The sequence below is a fragment of the Rattus norvegicus genome, chromosome Y (genome assembly GCF_021556685.1).
Source record: "Rattus norvegicus strain SHRSP/BbbUtx chromosome Y, alternate assembly SHRSP_T2T, whole genome shotgun sequence".
Lineage (NCBI taxonomy): Eukaryota > Metazoa > Chordata > Mammalia > Rodentia > Muridae > Rattus > Rattus norvegicus.
Genome location: NC_141555.1, coordinates 51,293,660 through 51,301,586, shown reverse-complemented (window position 1 = coordinate 51,301,586; position 7,927 = coordinate 51,293,660).

The window sequence follows — 7,927 nt, the reverse complement described above, 5'->3', positions numbered from 1 at the left end:
ATTATGTTTAAAAAGTACTGCCAGAGAGCTTGCTGGACCTTCTCAGCCCAGGAAAATATAGGCAGAATGCACCATCTACAAGCCAGGTAGCAGGCTTCAGTAAATTTGCCATTTCTCTGATCTTGGACTTGAAGCCTCATTATCAGTCATCCAGTCTCTGAGACTGGAGTGACAGCAAGCTGGCTAGTTCCTGGGTGAGGCAGGGATCAGCCAGGAGAGGGGTGAACATACAATGTGCTTCTTGACTTCTAGTGAGAACAGAATGCAGATGAATGCTTCAAGGCTAAGCAATATGAGTGGCACAGCTCGGTCAATCTCGGGCCCAAAATATAAAGCAAACGAAAAATAAATTGTATGAGAGAGTTGGCAGACATGATCACTAATCTTGGTTGCTGACTTGAGTGGCTCTGAATTCAATTAAATTGCACACATCTGGGCACTCTTATGATGGATTTTCTTGATCAATATATTTGAATCAGAAAGATTTGCCCTAAGTGTAGGTGGTGCCTTCTGGTGGCAACCCAGATTTAAGAATGTTAAAGAAGGAGGCTTTGATTTTTGTCTGCCTGCTTTCACTCTCACTGGCAAGTTCATCTCTCCTGTGGCTGCTGCATTCCTTTGCTAATATTCTAACCACCTTCTCTGATATCACAGGTTAGACTGAAGACTAACACCTCCAGTAAACTCACGTGCCTTCAGCACCAGGTTAAGATGGCTGAGGAATCAATCATCATAGACTGAGCAGCCAATGGTTTTCTCAATTCCCTTGTATGAGACAGCCATTGTTAGATTATCCAGTGTCCTGTAAACAAATTACCTTTTGATGTGTTTGGTAGTTTGAATAGGAGTGGGCAAAGTAGACTCATGTGTTTGAATGCTTGACCCATGAGGAGTGATACTGTTAGGAGGTGTGACCTTGTTGGAGTAGGTGTGACCTTGTTGGTGTAGGTTTGGCATCAACCATGCCCATAAACCAAAGCTCATACCTTTTAAAAATCAGATATGTTTATATTATCAAATGTGTGAATGTTCTGGCTACATGGAACTGTTTGCACCATGTGCCTGCCTGTGTCTGAAGAGGCCAAGAGAGGGCATTAGATCTTCTGAAACTGGCCAACAGTTCAACTGTGAGCCATCATATGGATGCTGGTTATAGAACCTGGGTCCTCTGCAAGAGTAACAAGTGTTCTTCGTGGCTGAGCTGACTCTCTAAGCCCCCGAATCTGTCCCCTGTCCCCGGATATCCTTTGCTACTCTACAAAACCACATGGGAGACTTGGTGACCATCCTAGAGAATAGACTTCACCCTTTCAATGAAGAGGATGCCATGGCTGGTTGTATTGTAGAGACTAGGAGACTCTTAAGGAAAGTGCCTAGTATAGGTGAGTCCTGTGAAACCAAGACTGGAGGAGCACCCTGGACTGGATAGAGATTGTATTGGGCCATTGCAGAAGATAAAAGTGTGATGGTGCCAAGGACATTTGAGCAATCCCATGAACTATCCAGTCTGGGATCTTAGTTAGGTTTACACTGTTGAGAAGAGACACCATGACTAAGGACATCATGTAATCGGGGCTGGTTTACAGGTTTAGAGGCTTAGTCCATTATCATCAAGGCAGAGGGCATGGCGGTGTGCAGACAGACATGGTGCTGGAGAAGTAGCTGAGAGTTCTACATCTTTATCTAAAAGAAGCCAGGAACAGACTATCTCCCACATGGCTGGGAGAAGGATATCAAGAACTCACTCCCACAGGGAGACCCCTCCTCCATGAAGGCCAACCTCCTAATACTGCCATTTCTTGGGCAGTGCACATTCAAACCACCACAGGGTCTCTTCGCATATATGATAATTGCACTCTTGTTTTAAAGACTTGCTTAAAGACTCATGATGTTTGCGTGAAGAACATTCATTGGGTCTTGGTGGCTCTAAAACCCCAAGAACATGAAATCCTTTATTACCCTGAAGTATGAAATTGGCATGTGTGCACAGCCCCTCACTTCCTCTGCAATATCATAATGTTAAGTGTGTGGAGCTCCAGTATGCAGCCTCATAAGTGCCGGCATGTGTGAATTCTTGAGCCACACACTCAACAGAATCAGGCATGAGCCTTCTGTACTTTTGTTTATGGCTCTGAATACTGGCCTAGACTGATGGGCAAGTAGTTCCGGGAGGAAGATTGCTGGGTGCAGCCAGAGGCATGAAGGTATGTGATTTAATTACAGAGCTGAAGGAATCTGCCTGGTTTCTTCCTGTACCACATGAGAAAGGAAGTCACTCTGCTCAGCCAATTGCAAAAAAATAAAATAAATTAAAATAAAAATCAAAGAGAATAAGCACATAGGATGCTTGTTTTACATAGACTAGATCATGAGCCCTGTTAATATTTAAATATCCATATATACAGAGGAACCATTGCTTTCTGGTGCAGAGATGGGGTCATTTTTAAGCACCAAGGTCTAGATCAGGCAGATCTGGGTCTTTGGTGTGAGAACACCTCTCTTCCTGTGGAGTTCCCCTCATGACCACTAAGGTGGCCACATGATCCCAAGTTCAACAGCATTCTGCTGAGCCCCATAACAAATGAAGTAGAACACATGATTTGGGGAGATGAGATGGGCAGATTTTAGACCATCTCCTATGCACAGCAGAGAGCAGTGTTGAAAGGACTGGAGAAGACTTTGGCTGACTCCAGGCCTTTTCGCAAAGAAACAGCTGACAAAGCGCCCCACAATGTTCCAGTTGTTGGTGTTTCCTTCAATAACAGAGAGTTTAAAACAGCACCCTGGCCTCTCCCCACCTCCTCCAAGTGATGGGCGGCAGGCCCATGGGCCACCAGGCTTCCTGTAGGAGAAGGCTCTCTGCTTCCCTCAGAGCAGCTCTCTAAGAAAATAAATAGCATGTGGTCATTATTCAAATGAGGTTTAATTAATGTAAAACTCGCCCCCTTAACTTTCCAAGACACCCACGATAATGAGCTCCCAGCTCTCTTCCCCTCCAGTTTGTGATGTCAAGCGGAAGAGGTGCATGTGACAGAACCTGGGAAACTTAGGACCCAAAAGCAGTTTGACTCCACAGTCTCACAACTTGTAGAAGGATCTCGGCCCCAAAGCCTGTGTTCAGCCATCCTTTCAGGGGTAAAGGAGGTGTGGTTGGTGACATGCTCCCCAGAGAGCCTCTAAGGTTAAAAAAGAGGCTCAACTCAAGAGACTTTGAGGCTGTCTCTAATTTACACACCTGAACCAGCCCCGGCACTAATTCCTGCCAAAACATTTCATAAATAGGACAGTGAAAGGCACTGTGTCACGCTGACCTTTATTCATAGCCTCACGTCCTTGCTCAACCGACAAGAATACACCTCCAGAGTCCTGGAGGAAGCACTATTGTGCCTGTGGTTTGAACAAGGCAGGTTAGAGGAACTGGAGAGTTAAGGGTGACTCTAAAATGGAGAGAAGCTATCTTCAGGTGTCTAGACTTTGTCTCCTGATGGCTGAGCATCAGAAACATCAACGCAACTGACCCAGCCAAGGCTGCCTGCAGAGATAGTGCATGTTTTCCTAAAGATATCTCAGTCGAGGCTGAGAAACACATGGGCCTGAAGAGATAGCCCATCAGTTAAGAGCATGTTCCAAACTCGCATGGAACCCAAATTCTGTTCTTAGGATCCACTTAAGCAGCTCACAGCTGCCTGTAAATCAGCTCCCGGGAACCTGAGGTCCTCTCCTGGCCTCCAAGGCAATCTGCAAAAAAATATGCATGCACGTGCATGCGTGTGTGTGCACACACACACACACAATTGAAACTGTCCTTACTGAGGGTCAGGAAATGTATTGCCTGTGGTTTCACGCGGTTACTAATCCACTCTCATTCCTAGATCCAAACGATGTAACTCATAAAACCATGTTGGAAATTTATTTCCAAAAAGAAAATCACCGAAGAGAAACAAGGGATGGGCTAGAGATATGGGTCAGTCCTAAAGAGCAATGGCTGCTCTTGCAGAGGACCCGAGTTCCATTCCCAGCACCCATGTGGCAGCTGACTACCATCCATTAGTCCAGTTCGAATGGATCAGACATCCTCTACTGATCTCTAAGGGTACCATATGCATATAGCACACGCACATAGGTGCAAGTACTTATAAAATAACAAAATATATCTAAAAATTTTAAATAAAAACAAGTATATTCAATTACTATATTTTACTTAATTTTTAAACTTCACTTTGTCCTTCAACCTTGCTGTAAATTATATCTTTTGAAAAATGGTGCCTGAAAAGCCAAAGAAGTTTGTATAAAGCTCTCTTAAATGTCCATGTTCAAATCAGAAACAGTGACAGTCACCTTCTCTGTGTAATAAACTCACTAATTTCCCCCTGTGGTTTAGAAGAGGATACAGTTTTGCCTGAATTGAGGTCTCTGAATGGGACAGGAACTGCTCAGTCTGTGACTGCAGAATCCAGTGTCCCCACCACTGCTGACAAAGGAAAGAGCCCTCCCCACGGGTCCCACAGACTCCAAATGCTGGTGCAATAATCGAGTCTCTTGATTTTCCTCTCTGTGAGAAAAAGGTATCCATTCACCTGGAATTCATCCAGAACCTTCAAGAGTCAGAAACATCCTGCAGAACAAAGCAGCTTCTCTGGCCCTCTCCAAGGTCCTGAGAACATCACTAAGTCAAGTCCACTGAGAAGATGAGGGCACCCTGCCATTGCCACAACCTCCTTGCTAACAGAGAGGGTGGGCAGAGGAGGCAAACAATCTCTTTTTCCCATTCCTCATTGTTCCCATTCCTTACATATTAAATATGCAACTTGCAGACTCATCAAACAAAACACCAGGGCCTGGGAGATGGCTCATTATGTTAGGGATTCAATGATCATAATTTAAATTCTCAGCCCTGAGCACTCTGTCAGGAGACACAGTCATATCGATGTGGGTTCTGAGAACAGGAAGATATCTGGCTGCCATATACAGGGCAGTACTGTAGCCCCACACCCTTTCAGTCTTACATTCACTCTCTAATCAGTAATCATGGGGTTCAGTGCAGAGGCCACTGGCTTGAAGAAGAGCCTGAGAACATCGAGTGTGTGCTAATTCAGCCTGATATCACGATGTTTCCGTGATGTCAGAGGCACAGTCTCCAAGATACCACCTGGACCCTTTCTCTCTCTGATTTAACACCTTAATTGGAAAGCACATAACGGGAGGATACTGGAGAAATTCCAGTTTAGTTCAAGTCCTGCCAAATTCCCAGTAGCGAAGTGGTCTCACAGCCACAAACACTTTCACCGCTCCATCCACTTAAGCTTGTGATTCACGAATGATATTAATAGAAACCAACCAGGCATGGCCATGACTACGGTGCTATTTCCAGCAACAGATGTTTCTTATTGTGGTTATAGTACAATAACCATAACTCAAGATTGCAGCCCTCTCATCATTGCCAGATCACCTTCACTAACAAGGGTCGTGGTGCGCTGGAAAAGGCAGCTGGAACTTAAGCTGTTCGTAAGCTGGTCCTGACTGAAATTGATCTGTTTCTTCGAGAGGGAAAATGAGGAATGTGATTACTTTCACATGTGTTTCTCTCAGCTCTGATATTGATGCCTTTGTTAGTCAGTGTCTGAGATGGCCCAGAGGCCCTAGGGAATGTGGCTTGGGACAGGAGAGATGCTTTTCATCCTAATTCACCATGGTTCCCCCAAGTCATGACAACATGGTTTGCCTGATCATTTGATGCTGTCCTGGCCAGTCTGCTGGCTAAGAGAGGAGCAGCACCTCTTCCTCTGCATCCAGCAAGGTCTATGCTCAACCCCCTTCCAGCCCCAGACCTGCTTCTTCTATTTCCTATGAGCACAATGAATTTTTAAAGAATTTTAGGGCCCCCAAAATGAGGGAAACCATGTGGTAATTGTCCGTTTTGTTTGGGATGGGCCCTCCCAATGTAAGCCCTTCTCTATTTAAAAGATCATATACCAAACATACCCACAGAGCCATATCTCTACCCAGAAGCTCAGGAAAATACTCAAATTTCAGAGAAACCTGAAATCCAGCTATATACCCTTTTTCCTGCTATGTCCCAACACATGAACACACACACTCACACACACACACACACACACACACACACACACACAATCTCTGAGTGCCCTTTCTTCTCCTATAGTAGAAATTGTAGGTAATAATGTTTGCTTTACATGTTCGCAAGGATCCCTGTGCCATGGTCTATCTGAACACTGAAATAAATTGATGCCTTAGAAAACGTGACTTGCCAGTGCTCTGATTCTAGGTGCGGGGGACAGGGAGTGGGCACATGGCCAACCTCATTGTCCCCAATTCTATCTGCCTTGGTCCTAGTTTCCTTGTACAAAGACAGACAGTCTGGTGTCTACTCCACTCCTGGCAACCCATGGCCACAACTGCACCTCTGAAATTATTTCTCTTCCTCCAAGGAAAGAACTTCTTGATATTTAGAAGGTTGAGGCAGGGGAACCATTGCAAGCATGAGGCCAGCCTAGGCTTTATAAGGAGACACTGTCCTGAAAGGGGGAGTGGAGTAAGAAGGGGAAGGGAAAAGGAGCAGAAGGAAGCAGAGGGGTAAGGAGGGATAGAGGGATGGGGTGCTGTAAACATCTATCTCCAATGCTCACCAATATAGTTATAGGTTTCATTAACTCGATGAAGAGTCCCAATGTAAGGGTGCACAGTCATTCACCGAACACACACACACACACACACACACACACACACACACACACAGTCATCTCATGGAAAGCCTCCATCTAAAGAGAGAGCACACAGCTTAGGCTCAGAACCTCTCGGAAAATGGCAGTCAGCCTGAGCATTTGGCCATCATACCCATAGGATTCAGAGGCAACACATCAGAGGACACTTGCACACCATGCTTACTGTGGCACTATTCTCAATAGCCAAGATGTGGCATCTGCCTTTGCGTCCATAAATAGACCATTGAATAACTCATGGTACACATACACAATGGAATTTTATCCAGCCACAAAAGGGATTGAATTAAGTCTTTGGTAGGAAAACTAGAGACCACCACATTAAGCAAAATAAACCAGACACTGAGTAGAAATACTGTAATTTTTGTCTCATTTGTGAGTCCTGTAATTCTTTACAGAATCTTTATGGGTTCTTAACAGATCTCAAAAAAAAAATATGTCCATATGTCACGAATGCAGACAAAGGCCTGGAGAAGGAAAGAGACTAGGCCGGGGGTTGGGGGATGGGGGTGAATAGGAAGGTCTAATACGGTAAAGCACGTGACATGGTTAATGGAAGTTGTCTTGAAGCAACCCAGCACTGTAGGTAATGAATAGACACTGATATAAAAAAAATGAAGAAGGAAAAAGAAAAAGTAAAGGTTACAATTTCAGCGTCAGAAACACTGATAAAGCTGAGGACCGCCACCTAGATTCCAAATGCACCAAGAGCCATGGCCCCCTGGCCTGAAATGGCTTAGGTGTCTTTCCTTTGCAATTTCAAAACACTCGCAGAGACAAATATGAGCATTCGACATACACTACAGAAGCTGGGAAAATGGACCCACAATAAAGCACTTTCCATGGAAACAGAGATGTAAAACTCCCTTCCCTGGAAACCCACATAAATGGGGGGAGGGGTCAAAGGGGGTGGGTGTTGAAGTGGCCTATAATTAAAAACTGGGAAGGCAGAGTTAGAGAATCCAGAGAAGAAAGTGGCAAGCATAACTCATCGTATCAATTAGTCTGATTTAGACTGAAAGACCTTGCTGCGGAGAATCTGAGAGGAAAGCAATGAAAATCTATGACATCATATCACACATACACACATTTGTGCACAATACACATTCAAACACATGAGTACACAAACATATCTCTCACACACTCACAAAGAAAGAAAGAAAGAAAGAAAGAAAGAAAGAAAGAAA